The sequence below is a fragment of the Colletes latitarsis genome, chromosome 1 (assembly GCF_051014445.1).
Source record: "Colletes latitarsis isolate SP2378_abdomen chromosome 1, iyColLati1, whole genome shotgun sequence".
Classification (NCBI taxonomy): domain Eukaryota; kingdom Metazoa; phylum Arthropoda; class Insecta; order Hymenoptera; family Colletidae; genus Colletes; species Colletes latitarsis.
This window is the reverse complement of record NC_135134.1, coordinates 21153403-21172014: the sequence shown is the minus strand read 5'-3', so window position 1 is coordinate 21172014 and position 18612 is coordinate 21153403.

Sequence of the window (18612 nt, the reverse complement as noted above, 5' to 3'; positions counted from 1 at the left end):
TTCGATCAATATTTTAGAGGATAACGCATGTTAGGTCTATGTCAGGTCTGGGATTTGCTCTCATCAGGATCATACTGTCGCATTCTCCACATCCTTGTTGGCCAGATCCTGGGTTTTTTCTGGTTTGGATCATATAGTGATGTGGTACCACACTGAAACAGTCGACTAAACCTGGTCACGATCAATATTTTAGAGGATAACGCATGTTAGGTCTAGGTTAGGGCTGGGATTTGGTCTCATCAGGCTCATACATTCGCATATTTCTCATACTTGATGGCCAGATCCTGGGCTTTTTCTGGTTTGGATCACGTAGTAATGTGGTACCACACTGAAACTGTCGACTAATGCTGGTCTCGGTCTATATTTTAGAGGATAACGCATGTTAGGTCTAGGTTAGGTCTGGGATTTGCTCTCATCAGGCTCATACATTCGCATATTTCTCATACTTGATGGCCAGATCCTGGGCTTTTTCTGGCTTGGATCACGTAGCAATGTGGTACCACACTGAAACAGTCGACTAATCCTGGTCTCGGTCAATATTTTAGAGGATAACGCATGTTAGGTCTAGGTTAGGCCTGGGATTTGCACACATCAGGCTCATACTTTCGCACATTTCTCATACTTGTTGGCCAGATTCTGGGCTTTTTTTGGCATGGATCACGTAGTAATGTGGTACCACACTGAACCTGGCCACTAAACCTGGTTTCGATCAATATTTTAGAGGATAACGCATGTTAGGTCTATGTTAGTTCTGGGATTTGCTCTCATCAGGCTCAAACATTCGCATATTTCTCATACTTGATGGCCAGATCCTGGGCGTTTTCTGGTTTGGATCACGTAGTAATGTGGTACCACACTGAAACAGTCGACTAATCCTGGTCTCGGCCAATATTTTAGAGGATAACGCATGTTAGGTCTAGGTTAGGTCTGGGATTTGCTCTCATCAGGCTCATACTTTCGCATATTTCTCATACTTGATGGCAAGATCCTGGGCTTTTTCTGGTTTGGATCGCGTAGTAATGTGGGACCACACTGAAACAGTCGATTAAACCTGGTCTCGGTCAATATTTTAGAGGATAACGCATGTTAGGTCTGGGTTAGGTCTGGGATTTGCTCCCATCAGGCTCATACTTTCGCATATTTCTGATACTTGATGGCCAGATTCTGGTCTTTTCCTGGTTTCGATCACGTAGTAATGCGGTACCACACTGAAACGGTCCATTAAACCTGGTTTCGATCAATGTTTTAGAGGATAACGCATGTTAGGTCTAGGCCTGGCCTGGGATTTGCCCACATCAGACTCATACTTCCGCATTCTTCAAATACTTGTGGAACAGATCCTGGGCTTTTTCTGGTTTCGATCACATAGTAATGTGGTACCACACTGAAACAGTCGACTAAACCTGGTCACGATCAATATTTTAGAGGATAACGCAAGATAGGTCTAGGTTAGGTCTGGGATTTGCTCTCATCAGGCTCATACATTCGCATATTTCTCATACTTGATGGCCAGATCCTGGGCTTTTTCTGGTTTGGATCACGTAGTAATGTGGTACCACACTGAAACAGTCGACTAATCCTGGTCTCGGTCAGTATTTTAGAGGATAACGCACGTTAGGTCTAGGTTAGGTCTGGGATTTGCACTCATCAGGCTCATACTTTCGCATATTTCTCATACTTGATGGCCAGATCCTGGGCTTTTTCTGGTTTGGATCACGTAGTAATGCGGTACCACACTGAAACAGTCCATTAAACCTGGTTTCGATCAATGTTTTAGAGGATAACGCATGTTAGGTCTAGGTTAGGCCTGGGATTTGCACTCATCAGACTCATACTTTCGCATTCCTCACATACTTGTTGAACAGATCCCGGGTTTTTTTCTGGTTTGGGTCCCGTGGTAATGTGTTACCCCACTGAAACAGTCGACTAATCCTGGTCTCGGTCAATATTTTAGAGGTTAACTCATGTTAGGTCTAGGTTAGGTCTGGGATTTGCTCTCATCAGGCTCATACATACGCATATTTCTCATACTTGATGGCCAGATCCTGGGCTTTTTCTGGTTTGGATCACGTAGTAATGTGGTACCACACTGAAGCAGTCGACTAATCCTTGTCTCGGTCAATATTTTAGAGGATAACGCATGTTAGGTCTTGGTTCGGCCTTGGATTTGCCCTCATCAGGCTCGCACGATCGCATTCTTCACATACCTTGTGAACAGAACCTGGGTTTTTTCTAGTTTGGATCACGTGGTAATGTGGTACCACACTGAAACAGTCGATTAAACCTGGTTTCGATCGATATTTTAGAGGATAACGCATGTTAGGTCTAGGTTAGGTCTGGGATTTGCACTCACCAGGCTCATACTTTCGCATATTTCACATACTTGATGGCCAGATTCTGGGCCTTTTTTGGTTTCGATCACGTAGTAATGCGGTACCACCGTGGAAGAGACCATTAAACCTGGTTTCGACAAATATTTTAGAGGCTAATGCATGTTAGGTCTAGGTTAGGTCTGGGATTTGCACTCATCAGGCTCATACTTTCGCATGTTTCTCATGCTTGATGGCCAGATTCTGGGCCTTTTTTGGTTTCGATCACGTAGTAATGCGGTACCACCGTAGAAGAGACCATTAAACCTGGTTTCGACAAATATTTTAGAGGCTAACGCATGTTAGGTCTTTGTTAGGTCCGGGATTTGCCCTCATCAGGCTCACACTTTCGCATTCTTCACATACCTGTTGAACAGATCCAGGGTTTTTTCTGGTTTGGATCACGTGGTAATGTGGTACCACACTGAAACAGTCCATTAAACCTAGTCTGGGTCAACATTTCAAAGGATAACTCACGTTAGGTCTAGGTTAGGTCTGGGATTTGCTCTCATGAGGCTCATACATTCGCATATTACTCATACTTGATGGCCAGATCCTGGGCTTTATCTGGTTTGGATCACGTAGTAATGTGGTACCACACTGAAACAGTCGACTAATCCTGGTCTCGGCCAATATTTTAGAGGATAACGCATGTTAGGTCTAGGTTAGGTCTGGGATTTGCACTCATCAGGCTCATACTTTCGCATGTTTCTCATGCTTGATGGCCAGATTCTGGGCTTTTTTTAGTTTGGATCACGCAGTAATGTGGTACCACACTGAAACAGACCATTAAACCTGGTTTCGATCAATATTTTAGAGGATAACACATGTTAGGTCTAGGTTAGGTCTGGGATTTGCACTCATCAGGCTCATACTTTCGCATATTTCTCATACTTGTTGGCCAGATTCTGGGCTTTTCTTGGCTTGGATCACGTAGTAATGTGGTACCACACTGAAACTGTCCATTAAACCTGGTTTCGATCAATATTTTAGAGGATAACGCATGTTAGGTCTATGTCAGGTCTGGGATTTGCTCTCATCAGGATCATACTGTCGCATATTTCTCATACTTGATGGCCAGATCCTGGGCTTTTTCTGGTTTGGATCACGTAGTAATGTGGGAGCACACTGAAACAGTCGATTGAACCTGGTCTCGATCAATATTTTAGAGGATAACGCATGTTAGGTCTGGGTTACGTCTGGGATTTGCCCTCTTCAGTCTCATACTTTCGCATTCTTCACATCCTTGTTGGCCAGATCCTGGGTTTTTTCTGGTTTGTATCACATAGTAATGTGGTACCACACTGAAACAGTCGACTAAACCTGGTCACGATCAATATTTTAGAGGATAACGCATGTTAGGTCTAGGTTAGGGCTGGGATTTGGTCTCATCAGGCTCATACATTCGCATATTTCTCATACTTGATGGCCAGATCCTGGGCTTTTTCTGGTTTGGATCACGTAGTAATGTGGTACCACACTGAAACTGTCGACTAATGCTGGTCTCGGTCTATATTTTAGAGGATAACGCATGTTAGGTCTAGGTTAGGTCTGGGATTTGCACTCATCAGGCTCATACTTTCGCATATTTCTCATACTTGTTGGCCAGATTCTGGGCTTTTTTTGGCTTGGATCACGTAGTAATGTGGTACCACACTGAAACTGTCCATTAAACCTGGTCTCGGTCAATATTTTAGAGGATAACGCATGTTAGGTCTGGGTTAGGTCTGGGATTTGCTCCCATCAGGCTCATACTTTCGCATATTTCTGATACTTGATGGCCAGATTCTGGTCTTTTTCTGGTTTCGATCACGTAGTAATGCGGTACCACACTGAAACAGTCCATTAAACCTGGTTTCGATCAATGTTTTAGAGGATAACGCATGTTAGGTCTAGGCCAGGCCTGGGATTTGCCCACATCAGACTCATACTTCCGCATCCTTCAAATACTTGTGGAACAGATCCTGGGCTTTTTCTGGTTTCGATCACATAGTAATGTGGTACCACACTGAAACAGTCGACTAAACCTGGTCACGATCAATATTTTAGAGGATAACGCAAGGTAGGTCTAGGTTAGGTCTGGGATTTGCTCTCATCAGGCTCATACATTCGCATATTTCTCATACTTGATGGCCAGATCCTGGGCTTTTTCTGGTTTGGATCACGTAGTAATGTGGTACCACACTGAAACAGTCGACTAATCCTGGTCTCGGTCTGTATTTTAGAGGATAACGCATGTTAGGTCTAGGTTAGGTCTGGGATTTGCACTCATCAGGCTCATACTTTCGCATATTTCTCATACTTCATGGCAAGATCCTGGGCTTTTTCTGGTTTGGGTCACGTGGTAATGTGTTACCCCACTGAAACAGTCGACTAATTCTGGTCTCGGTCAATATTTTAGAGGTTAACTCATGTTAGGTCTAGGTTAGGTCTGGGATTTGCTCTCATCAGGCTCATACATTCGCATATTTCTCATACTTGATGGCCAGATCCTGGGCTATTTCTGGTTTGGATCACGCAGTAATGTGGTACCACACTGAAACAGACCATTAAACCTGGTTTCGATCAATATTTTAGAGGATAACGCAAGGTAGGTCTAGGTTAGGTCTGGGATTTGCTCTCATCAGGCTCATACATTCGCATATTTCTCATACTTGATGGCCAGATCCTGGGCTTTTTCTGGTTTGGATCACGTAGTAATGCGGTACCACACTGAAACAGTCCATTAAACCTGGTTTCGATCAATGTTTTAGAGGATAACGCATGTTAGGTCTAGGTTAGGTCTGGGATTTGCACTCATCAGACTCATACTTTCGCATTCCTCACATACTTGTTGAACAGATCCCGGGTTTTTTCTGGTTTGGGTCACGTGGTAATGTGTTACCCCACTGAAACAGTCGACTAATTCTGGTCTCGGTCAATATTTTAGAGGTTAACTCATGTTAGGTCTAGGTTAGGTCTGGGATTTGCTCTCATCAGGCTCATACATTCGCATATTTCTCATACTTGATGGCCAGATCCTGGGCTATTTCTGGTTTGGATCACGCAGTAATGTGGTACCACACTGAAACAGTCGACTAAACCTGGTCACGATCAATATTTTAGAGGATAACGCAAGGTAGGTCTAGGTTAGGTCTGGGATTTGCTCTCATCAGGCTCATACATTCGCATATTTCTCATACTTGATGGCCAGATCCTGGGCTTTTTCTGGTTTGGATCACGTAGTAATGTGGTACCACACTGAAACAGTCGACTAATCCTGGTCTCGGTCTGTATTTTAGAGGATAACGCATGTTAGGTCTAGGTTAGGTCTGGGATTTGCACTCATCAGGCTCATACTTTCGCATATTTCTCATACTTCATGGCAAGATCCTGGGCTTTTTCTGGTTTGGGTCACGTGGTAATGTGTTACCCCACTGAAACAGTCGACTAATTCTGGTCTCGGTCAATGTTTTAGAGGATAACGCATGTTAGGTCTAGGCCAGGCCTGGGATTTGCCCACATCAGACTCATACTTCCGCATTCTTCAAATACTTGTGGAACAGATCCTGGGCTTTTTCTGGTTTCGATCACATAGTAATGTGGTACCACACTGAAACAGTCGACTAAACCTGGTCACGATCAATATTTTAGAGGATAACGCAAGGTAGGTCTAGGTTAGGTCTGGGATTTGCTCTCATCAGGCTCATACATTCGCATATTTCTCATACTTGATGGCCAGATCCTGGGCTTTTTCTGGTTTGGATCACGTAGTAATGCGGTACCACACTGAAACAGTCGACTAATCCTGGTCTCGGTCAATATTTTAGAGGTTAACTCATGTTAGGTCTAGGTTAGGTCTGGGATTTGCTCTCATCAGGCTCATACATTCGCATATTTCTCATACTTGATGGCCAGATCCTGGGCTTTTTCTGGTTTGGATCACGTAGTAATGCGGTACCACACTGAAACAGTCCATTAAACCTGGTTTCGATCAATGTTTTAGAGGATAACGCATGTTAGGTCTAGGTTAGGTCTGGGATTTGCACTCATCAGACTCATACTTTCGCATTCCTCACATACTTGTTGAACAGATCCCGGGTTTTTTCTGGTTTGGGTCACGTGGTAATGTGTTACCCCACTGAAACAGTCGACTAATCCTGGTCTCGGTCAATATTTTAGAGGTTAACTCATGTTAGGTCAAGGTTACGTCTGGGATTTGCACTCATCAGGCTCATACTTTCGCATGTTTCTCATGCTTGATGGCCAGATTCTGGGCTTTTTTTAGTTTGGATCACGCAGTAATGTGGTACCACACTGAAACAGACCATTAAACCTGGTTTCGATCAATATTTTAGAGGATAACACATGTTAGGTCTAGGTTAGGTCTGGGATTTGCACTCACCAGGCTCATACTTTCGCATATTTCTCATTCTTGATGGCCAGATTCAGGGCTTTTTCTGGTTTGGATCACGTGGAAATGTAGTACCGCACTGAAACAGTCAATTATACCTAGTCTGGGTCAACATTTCAAAGGATAACTCATGTTAGGTCTAGGTTAGGTCTGGGATTTGCTCTCATCAGGCTCATACATTCGCATGTTACTCATACTTGATGGCCAGATCCTGGGCTTTTTCTGGTTTGGATCACGTAGTAATGTGGGGCCACATTGAAACAGTCGATTAAACCTGGTCTCGGTCAATATTTTAGAGGATAACGCATGTTAGGTCTGGGTTAGGTCTGGGATTTGCTCTCATCAGGCTCATACTTTCGCATATTTCTCATACTTGTTGGCCAGATTCTGGGCTTTTTTTGGCTTGGATCACGTAGTAATGTGGTACCACACTGAAACTGTCCATTAAACCTGGTTTCGATCAATATTTTAGAGGATAACGCATGTTAGGTCTATGTCAGGTCTGGGATTTGCTCTCATCAGGATCATACTGTCGCATATTTCTCATACTTGATGGCCAGATCCTGGGCTTTTTCTGGTTTGGATCACGTAGTAATGTGGTACCACACTGAAACTGTCGACTAATGCTGGTCTCGGTCTATATTTTAGAGGATAACGCATGTTAGGTCTAGGTTAGGTCTGGGATTTGCACTCATCAGGCTCATACTTTCGCATATTTCTCATACTTGTTGGCCAGATTCTGGGCTTTTTTTGGCTTGGATCACGTAGCAATGTGGTACCACACTGAAACAGTCGACTAATCCTGGTCTCGGTCAATATTTTAGAGGATAACGCATGTTAGGTCTAGGTTAGGTCTGGGATTTGCACACATCAGGCTCATACTTTCGCACATTTGTCATACTTGTTGGCCAGATTCTGGGCTTTTTTTGGCATGGATCACGTAGTAATGTGGTACCACACTGAACCTGGCCACTAAACCTGGTTTCGATCAATATTTTAGAGGATAACGCATGTTAGGTCTATGTTAGTTCTGGGATTTGCTCTCATCAGGCTCAAACATTCGCATATTTCTCATACTTGATGGCCAGATCCTGGGCGTTTTCTGGTTTGGATCACGTAGTAATGTGGTACCACACTGAAACAGTCGACTAATCCTGGTCTCGGCCAATATTTTAGAGGATAACGCATGTTAGGTCTAGGTTAGGTCTGGGATTTGCACTCATCAGGCTCATACTTCCGCATTCTTCAAATACTTGTGGAACAGATCCTGGGCTTTTTCTGGTTTCGATCACATAGTAATGTGGTACCACACTGAAACAGTCGACTAAACCTGGTCACGATCAATATTTTAGAGGATAACGCAAGTTAGGTCTAGGTTAGGTCTGGGATTTGCTCTCATCAGGCTCATACTTTCGCATATTTCTGATACTTGATGGCCAGATTCTGGTCTTTTTCTGGTTTCGATCACGTAGTAATGCGGTACCACACTGAAACAGTCCATTAAACCTGGTTTCGATCAATGTTTTAGAGGATAACGCATGTTAGGTCTAGGCCAGGCCTGGGATTTGCCCACATCAGACTCATACTTCCGCATTCTTCAAATACTTGTGGAACAGATCCTGGGCTTTTTCTGGTTTCGATCACATAGTAATGTGGTACCACACTGAAACAGTCGACTAAACCTGGTCACGATCAATATTTTAGAGGATAACGCAAGGTAGGTCTAGGTTAGGTCTGGGATTTGCTCTCATCAGGCTCATACATTCGCATGTTTCTCATACTTGATGACCAGATCCTGGGCTTTTTCTGGTTTGGATCACGTAGTAATGTGGTACCACACTGAAACAGTCGACTAATCCTGGTCTCGGTCAGTATTTTAGAGGATAACGCATGTTAGGTCTAGGTTAGGTCTGGGATTTGCACTCATCAGGCTCATACTTTCGCATATTTCTCATACTTCATGGCAAGATCCTGGGCTTTTTCTGGTCTGGGTCACGTGGTAATGTGTTACCCCACTGAAACAGTCGACTAATCCTGGTCTCGGTCAATATTTTAGAGGTTAACTCATGTGAGGTCTAGGTTAGGTCTGGGATTTGCTCTCATCAGGCTCATACATTCGCATATTTCTCATACTTGATGGCCAGATCCTGGGCTTTTTCTGGTTTGGATCACGTAGTAATGCGGTACCACACTGAAACAGTCCATTAAACCTGGTTTCGATCAATGTTTTAGAGGATAACGCATGTTAGGTCTAGGTTAGGCCTGGGATTTGCTCTCATCAGGCTCATACATACGCATATTTCTCATACTTGATGGCCAGATTCAGGGCTTTTTCTGGTTTGGATCACGTGGAAATGTAGTACCGCACTGAAACAGTCAATTATACCTAGTCTGGGTCAACATTTCAAAGGATAACTCATGTTAGGTCTAGGTTAGGTCTGGGATTTGCTCTCATCAGGCTCATACATTCGCATGTTACTCATACTTGATGGCCAGATCCTGGGCTTTTTCTGGTTTGGATCACGTAGTAATGTGGGGCCACATTGAAACAGTCGATTAAACCTGGTCTCGGTCAATATTTTAGAGGATAACGCATGTTAGGTCTGGGTTAGGTCTGGGATTTGCTCTCATCAGGCTCATACTTTCGCATATTTCTCATACTTGTTGGCCAGATTCTGGGCTTTTTTTGGCTTGGATCACGTAGTAATGTGGTACCACACTGAAACTGTCCATTAAACCTGGTTTCGATCAATATTTTAGAGGATAACGCATGTTAGGTCTATGTCAGGTCTGGGATTTGCTCTCATCAGGATCATACTGTCGCATATTTCTCATACTTGATGGCCAGATCCTGGGCTTTTTCTGGTTTGGATCACGTAGTAATGTGGTACCACACTGAAACTGTCGACTAATGCTGGTCTCGGTCTATATTTTAGAGGATAACGCATGTTAGGTCTAGGTTAGGTCTGGGATTTGCACTCATCAGGCTCATACTTTCGCATATTTCTCATACTTGTTGGCCAGATTCTGGGCTTTTTTTGGCTTGGATCACGTAGCAATGTGGTACCACACTGAAACAGTCGACTAATCCTGGTCTCGGTCAATATTTTAGAGGATAACGCATGTTAGGTCTAGGTTAGGTCTGGGATTTGCACACATCAGGCTCATACTTTCGCACATTTCTCATACTTGTTGGCCAGATTCTGGGCTTTTTTTGGCATGGATCACGTAGTAATGTGGTACCACACTGAACCTGGCCACTAAACCTGGTTTCGATCAATATTTTAGAGGATAACGCATGTTAGGTCTATGTTAGTTCTGGGATTTGCTCTCATCAGGCTCAAACATTCGCATATTTCTCATACTTGATGGCCAGATCCTGGGCGTTTTCTGGTTTGGATCACGTAGTAATGTGGTACCACACTGAAACAGTCGACTAATCCTGGTCTCGGCCAATATTTTAGAGGATAACGCATGTTAGGTCCAGGTTAGGTCTGGGATTTGCACTCATCAGGCTCATACTTCCGCATTCTTCAAATACTTGTGGAACAGATCCTGGGCTTTTTCTGGTTTCGATCACATAGTAATGTGGTACCACACTGAAACAGTCGACTAAACCTGGTCACGATCAATATTTTAGAGGATAACGCAAGTTAGGTCTAGGTTAGGTCTGGGATTTGCTCTCATCAGGCTCATACTTTCGCATATTTCTGATACTTGATGGCCAGATTCTGGTCTTTTTCTGGTTTCGATCACGTAGTAATGCGGTACCACACTGAAACAGTCCATTAAACCTGGTTTCGATCAATGTTTTAGAGGATAACGCATGTTAGGTCTAGGCCAGGCCTGGGATTTGCCCACATCAGACTCATACTTCCGCATTCTTCAAATACTTGTGGAACAGATCCTGGGCTTTTTCTGGTTTCGATCACATAGTAATGTGGTACCACACTGAAACAGTCGACTAAACCTGGTCACGATCAATATTTTAGAGGATAACGCAAGGTAGGTCTAGGTTAGGTCTGGGATTTGCTCTCATCAGGCTCATACATTCGCATGTTTCTCATACTTGATGACCAGATCCTGGGCTTTTTCTGGTTTGGATCACGTAGTAATGTGGTACCACACTGAAACAGTCGACTAATCCTGGTCTCGGTCAGTATTTTAGAGGATAACGCATGTTAGGTCTAGGTTAGGTCTGGGATTTGCACTCATCAGGCTCATACTTTCGCATATTTCTCATACTTCATGGCAAGATCCTGGGCTTTTTCTGGTCTGGGTCACGTGGTAATGTGTTACCCCACTGAAACAGTCGACTAATCCTGGTCTCGGTCAATATTTTAGAGGTTAACTCATGTGAGGTCTAGGTTAGGTCTGGGATTTGCTCTCATCAGGCTCATACATTCGCATATTTCTCATACTTGATGGCCAGATCCTGGGCTTTTTCTGGTTTGGATCACGTAGTAATGCGGTACCACACTGAAACAGTCCATTAAACCTGGTTTCGATCAATGTTTTAGAGGATAACGCATGTTAGGTCTAGGTTAGGCCTGGGATTTGCACTCATCAGACTCATACTTTCGCATTCCTCACATACTTGTTGAACAGATCCCGGGTTTTTTTCTGGTTTGGGTCCCGTGGTAATGTGTTACCCCACTGAAACAGTCGACTAATCCTGGTCTCGGTCAATATTTTAGAGGTTAACTCATGTTAGGTCTAGGTTAGGTCTGGGATTTGCTCTCATCAGGCTCATACATACGCATATTTCTCATACTTGATGGCCAGATCCTGGGCTTTTTCTGGTTTGGATCACGTAGTAATGTGGTACCACACTGAAACAGTCGACTAATCCTTGTCTCGGTCAATATTTTAGAGGATAACGCATGTTAGGTCTTGGTTCGGCCTTGGATTTGCCCTCATCAGGCTCGCACGATCGCATTCTTCACATACCTTGTGAACAGAACCTGGGTTTTTTCTAGTTTGGATCACGTGGTAATGTGGTACCACACTGAAACAGTCGATTAAACCTGGTTTCGATCGATATTTTAGAGGATAACGCATGTTAGGTCTAGGTTAGGTCTGGGATTTGCACTCACCAGGCTCATACTTTCGCATATTTCACATACTTGATGGCCAGATTCTGGGCCTTTTTTGGTTTCGATCACGTAGTAATGCGGTACCACCGTGGAAGAGACCATTAAACCGGGTTTCGACAAATATTTTAGAGGCTAATGCATGTTAGGTCTAGGTTAGGTCTGGGATTTGCACTCATCAGGCTCATACTTTCGCATGTTTCTCATGCTTGATGGCCAGATTCTGGGCCTTTTTTGGTTTCGATCACGTAGTAATGCGGTACCACCGTAGAAGAGACCATTAAACCTGGTTTCGACAAATATTTTAGAGGCTAACGCATGTTAGGTCTAGGTTAGGTCTGGGATTTGCACTCATCAGGCTCATACTTTCGCATGTTTCTCATGCTTGATGGCCAGATTCTGGGCTTTTTTTAGTTTGGATCACGCAGTAATGTGGTACCACACTGAAACAGACCATTAAACCTGGTTTCGATCAATATTTTAGAGGATAACACATGTTAGGTCTAGGTTAGGTCTGGGATTTGCACTCATCAGGCTCATACTTTCGCATATTTCTCATACTTGTTGGCCAGATTCTGGGCTTTTCTTGGCTTGCATCACGTAGTAATGTGGTACCACACTGAAACTGTCCATTAAACCTGGTTTCGATCAATATTTTAGAGGATAACGCATGTTAGGTCTATGTCAGGTCTGGGATTTGCTCTCATCAGGATCATACTGTCGCATATTTCTCATACTTGATGGCCAGATCCTGGGCTTTTTCTGGTTTGGATCACGTAGTAATGTGGGAGCACACTGAAACAGTCGATTAAACCTGGTCTCGATCAATATTTTAGAGGATAACGCATGTTAGGTCTGGGTTACGTCTGGGATTTGCCCTCTTCAGTCTCATACTTTCGCATTCTTCACATCCTTGTTGGCCAGATCCTGGGTTTTTTCTGGTTTGTATCACATAGTAATGTGGTACCACACTGAAACAGTCGACTAAACCTGGTCACGATCAATATTTTAGAGGATAACGCATGTTAGGTCTAGGTTAGGGCTGGGATTTGGTCTCATCAGGCTCATACATTCGCATATTTCTCATACTTGATGGCCAGATCCTGGGCTTTTTCTGGTTTGGATCACGTAGTAATGTGGTACCACACTGAAACTGTCGACTAATGCTGGTCTCGGTCTATATTTTAGAGGATAACGCATGTTAGGTCTAGGTTAGGTCTGGGATTTGCACTCATCAGGCTCATACTTTCGCATATTTCTCATACTTGTTGGCCAGATTCTGGGCTTTTTTTGGCTTGGATCACGTAGTAATGTGGTACCACACTGAAACTGTCCATTAAACCTGGTCTCGGTCAATATTTTAGAGGATAACGCATGTTAGGTCTGGGTTAGGTCTGGGATTTGCTCCCATCAGGCTCATACTTTCGCATATTTCTGATACTTGATGGCCAGATTCTGGTCTTTTTCTGGTTTCGATCACGTAGTAATGCGGTACCACACTGAAACAGTCCATTAAACCTGGTTTCGATCAATGTTTTAGAGGATAACGCATGTTAGGTCTAGGCCAGGCCTGGGATTTGCCCACATCAGACTCATACTTCCGCATTCTTCAAATACTTGTGGAACAGATCCTGGGCTTTTTCTGGTTTCGATCACATAGTAATGTGGTACCACACTGAAACAGTCGACTAAACCTGGTCACGATCAATATTTTAGAGGATAACGCAAGGTAGGTCTAGGTTAGGTCTGGGATTTGCTCTCATCAGGCTCATACATTCGCATATTTCTCATACTTGATGGCCAGATCCTGGGCTTTTTCTGGTTTGGATCACGTAGTAATGTGGTACCACACTGAAACAGTCGACTAATCCTGGTCTCGGTCTGTATTTTAGAGGATAACGCATGTTAGGTCTAGGTTAGGTCTGGGATTTGCACTCATCAGGCTCATACTTTCGCATATTTCTCATACTTCATGGCAAGATCCTGGGCTTTTTCTGGTTTGGGTCACGTGGTAATGTGTTACCCCACTGAAACAGTCGACTAATTCTGGTCTCGGTCAATATTTTAGAGGTTAACTCATGTTAGGTCTAGGTTAGGTCTGGGATTTGCTCTCATCAGGCTCATACATTCGCATATTTCTCATACTTGATGGCCAGATCCTGTGCTTTTTCTGGTTTGGATCACGTAGTAATGCGGTACCACACTGAAACAGTCCATTAAACCTGGTTTCGATCAATGTTTTAGAGGATAACGCATGTTAGGTCTAGGTTAGGTCTGGGATTTGCACTCATCAGACTCATACTTTCGCATTCCTCACATACTTGTTGAACAGATCCCGGGTTTTTTCTGGTTTGGGTCACGTGGTAATGTGTTACCCCACTGAAACAGTCGACTAATCCTGGTCTCGGTCAATATTTTAGAGGTTAACTCATGTTAGGTCTAGGTTAGGTCTGGGATTTGCACTCATCAGGCTCATACTTTCGCATGTTTCTCATGCTTGATGGCCAGATTCTGGGCTTTTTTTAGTTTGGATCACGCAGTAATGTGGTACCACACTGAAACAGTCGACTAAACCTGGTCACGATCAATATTTTAGAGGATAACGCAAGGTAGGTCTAGGTTAGGTCTGGGATTTGCTCTCATCAGGCTCATACATTCGCATATTTCTCATACTTGATGGCCAGATCCTGGGCTTTTTCTGGTTTGGATCACGTAGTAATGTGGTACCACACTGAAACAGTCGACTAATCCTGGTCTCGGTCTGTATTTTAGAGGATAACGCATGTTAGGTCTAGGTTAGGTCTGGGATTTGCACTCATCAGGCTCATACTTTCGCATATTTCTCATACTTCATGGCAAGATCCTGGGCTTTTTCTGGTTTGGGTCACGTGGTAATGTGTTACCCCACTGAAACAGTCGACTAATTCTGGTCTCGGTCAATGTTTTAGAGGATAACGCATGTTAGGTCTAGGCCAGGCCTGGGATTTGCCCACATCAGACTCATACTTCCGCATTCTTCAAATACTTGTGGAACAGATCCTGGGCTTTTTCTGGTTTCGATCACATAGTAATGTGGTACCACACTGAAACAGTCGACTAAACCTGGTCACGATCAATATTTTAGAGGATAACGCAAGGTAGGTCTAGGTTAGGTCTGGGATTTGCTCTCATCAGGCTCATACATTCGCATATTTCTCATACTTGATGGCCAGATCCTGGGCTTTTTCTGGTTTGGATCACGTAGTAATGCGGTACCACACTGAAACAGTCGACTAATCCTGGTCTCGGTCAATATTTTAGAGGTTAACTCATGTTAGGTCTAGGTTAGGTCTGGGATTTGCTCTCATCAGGCTCATACATTCGCATATTTCTCATACTTGATGGCCAGATCCTGGGCTTTTTCTGGTTTGGATCACGTAGTAATGCGGTACCACACTGAAACAGTCCATTAAACCTGGTTTCGATCAATGTTTTAGAGGATAACGCATGTTAGGTCTAGGTTAGGTCTGGGATTTGCACTCATCAGACTCATACTTTCGCATTCCTCACATACTTGTTGAACAGATCCCGGGTTTTTTCTGGTTTGGGTCACGTGGTAATGTGTTACCCCACTGAAACAGTCGACTAATCCTGGTCTCGGTCAATATTTTAGAGGTTAACTCATGTTAGGTCAAGGTTACGTCTGGGATTTGCACTCATCAGGCTCATACTTTCGCATGTTTCTCATGCTTGATGGCCAGATTCTGGGCTTTTTTTAGTTTGGATCACGCAGTAATGTGGTACCACACTGAAACAGACCATTAAACCTGGTTTCGATCAATATTTTAGAGGATAACACATGTTAGGTCTAGGTTAGGTCTGGGATTTGCACTCACCAGGCTCATACTTTCGCATATTTCTCATTCTTGATGGCCAGATTCAGGGCTTTTTCTGGTTTGGATCACGTGGAAATGTAGTACCGCACTGAAACAGTCAATTATACCTAGTCTGGGTCAACATTTCAAAGGATAACTCATGTTAGGTCTAGGTTAGGTCTGGGATTTGCTCTCATCAGGCTCATACATTCGCATGTTACTCATACTTGATGGCCAGATCCTGGGCTTTTTCTGGTTTGGATCACGTAGTAATGTGGGGCCACATTGAAACAGTCGATTAAACCTGGTCTCGGTCAATATTTTAGAGGATAACGCATGTTAGGTCTGGGTTAGGTCTGGGATTTGCTCTCATCAGGCTCATACTTTCGCATATTTCTCATACTTGTTGGCCAGATTCTGGGCTTTTTTTGGCTTGGATCACGTAGTAATGTGGTACCACACTGAAACTGTCCATTAAACCTGGTTTCGATCAATATTTTAGAGGATAACGCATGTTAGGTCTATGTCAGGTCTGGGATTTGCTCTCATCAGGATCATACTGTCGCATATTTCTCATACTTGATGGCCAGATCCTGGGCTTTTTCTGGTTTGGATCACGTAGTAATGTGGTACCACACTGAAACTGTCGACTAATGCTGGTCTCGGTCTATATTTTAGAGGATAACGCATGTTAGGTCTAGGTTAGGTCTGGGATTTGCACTCATCAGGCTCATACTTTCGCATATTTCTCATACTTGTTGGCCAGATTCTGGGCTTTTTTTGGCTTGGATCACGTAGCAATGTGGTACCACACTGAAACAGTCGACTAATCCTGGTCTCGGTCAATATTTTAGAGGATAACGCATGTTAGGTCTAGGTTAGGTCTGGGATTTGCACACATCAGGCTCATACTTTCGCACATTTGTCATACTTGTTGGCCAGATTCTGGGCTTTTTTTGGCATGGATCACGTAGTAATGTGGTACCACACTGAACCTGGCCACTAAACCTGGTTTCGATCAATATTTTAGAGGATAACGCATGTTAGGTCTATGTTAGTTCTGGGATTTGCTCTCATCAGGCTCAAACATTCGCATATTTCTCATACTTGATGGCCAGATCCTGGGCGTTTTCTGGTTTGGATCACGTAGTAATGTGGTACCACACTGAAACAGTCGACTAATCCTGGTCTCGGCCAATATTTTAGAGGATAACGCATGTTAGGTCTAGGTTAGGTCTGGGATTTGCACTCATCAGGCTCATACTTCCGCATTCTTCAAATACTTGTGGAACAGATCCTGGGCTTTTTCTGGTTTCGATCACATAGTAATGTGGTACCACACTGAAACAGTCGACTAAACCTGGTCACGATCAATATTTTAGAGGATAACGCAAGTTAGGTCTAGGTTAGGTCTGGGATTTGCTCTCATCAGGCTCATACTTTCGCATATTTCTGATACTTGATGGCCAGATTCTGGTCTTTTTCTGGTTTCGATCACGTAGTAATGCGGTACCACACTGAAACAGTCCATTAAACCTGGTTTCGATCAATGTTTTAGAGGATAACGCATGTTAGGTCTAGGCCAGGCCTGGGATTTGCCCACATCAGACTCATACTTCCGCATTCTTCAAATACTTGTGGAACAGATCCTGGGCTTTTTCTGGTTTCGATCACATAGTAATGTGGTACCACACTGAAACAGTCGACTAAACCTGGTCACGATCAATATTTTAGAGGATAACGCAAGGTAGGTCTAGGTTAGGTCTGGGATTTGCTCTCATCAGGCTCATACATTCGCATGTTTCTCATACTTGATGACCAGATCCTGGGCTTTTTCTGGTTTGGATCACGTAGTAATGTGGTACCACACTGAAACAGTCGACTAATCCTGGTCTCGGTCAGTATTTTAGAGGATAACGCATGTTAGGTCTAGGTTAGGTCTGGGATTTGCACTCATCAGGCTCATACTTTCGCATATTTCTCATACTTCATGGCAAGATCCTGGGCTTTTTCTGGTCTGGGTCACGTGGTAATGTGTTACCCCACTGAAACAGTCGACTAATCCTGGTCTCGGTCAATATTTTAGAGGTTAACTCATGTGAGGTCTAGGTTAGGTCTGGGATTTGCTCTCATCAGGCTCATACATTCGCATATTTCTCATACTTGATGGCCAGATCCTGGGCTTTTTCTGGTTTGGATCACGTAGTAATGCGGTACCACACTGAAACAGTCCATTAAACCTGGTTTCGATCAATGTTTTAGAGGATAACGCATGTTAGGTCTAGGTTAGGCCTGGGATTTGCTCTCATCAGGCTCATACATACGCATATTTCTCATACTTGATGGCCAGATTCAGGGCTTTTTCTGGTTTGGATCACGTGGAAATGTAGTACCGCACTGAAACAGTCAATTATACCTAGTCTGGGTCAACATTTCAAAGGATAACTCATGTTAGGTCTAGGTTAGGTCTGGGATTTGCTCTCATCAGGCTCATACATTCGCATGTTACTCATACTTGATGGCCAGATCCTGGGCTTTTTCTGGTTTGGATCACGTAGTAATGTGGGGCCACATTGAAACAGTCGATTAAACCTGGTCTCGGTCAATATTTTAGAGGATAACGCATGTTAGGTCTGGGTTAGGTCTGGGATTTGCTCTCATCAGGCTCATACTTTCGCATATTTCTCATACTTGTTGGCCAGATTCTGGGCTTTTTTTGGCTTGGATCACGTAGTAATGTGGTACCACACTGAAACTGTCCATTAAACCTGGTTTCGATCAATATTTTAGAGGATAACGCATGTTAGGTCTATGTCAGGTCTGGGATTTGCTCTCATCAGGATCATACTGTCGCATATTTCTCATACTTGATGGCCAGATCCTGGGCTTTTTCTGGTTTGGAT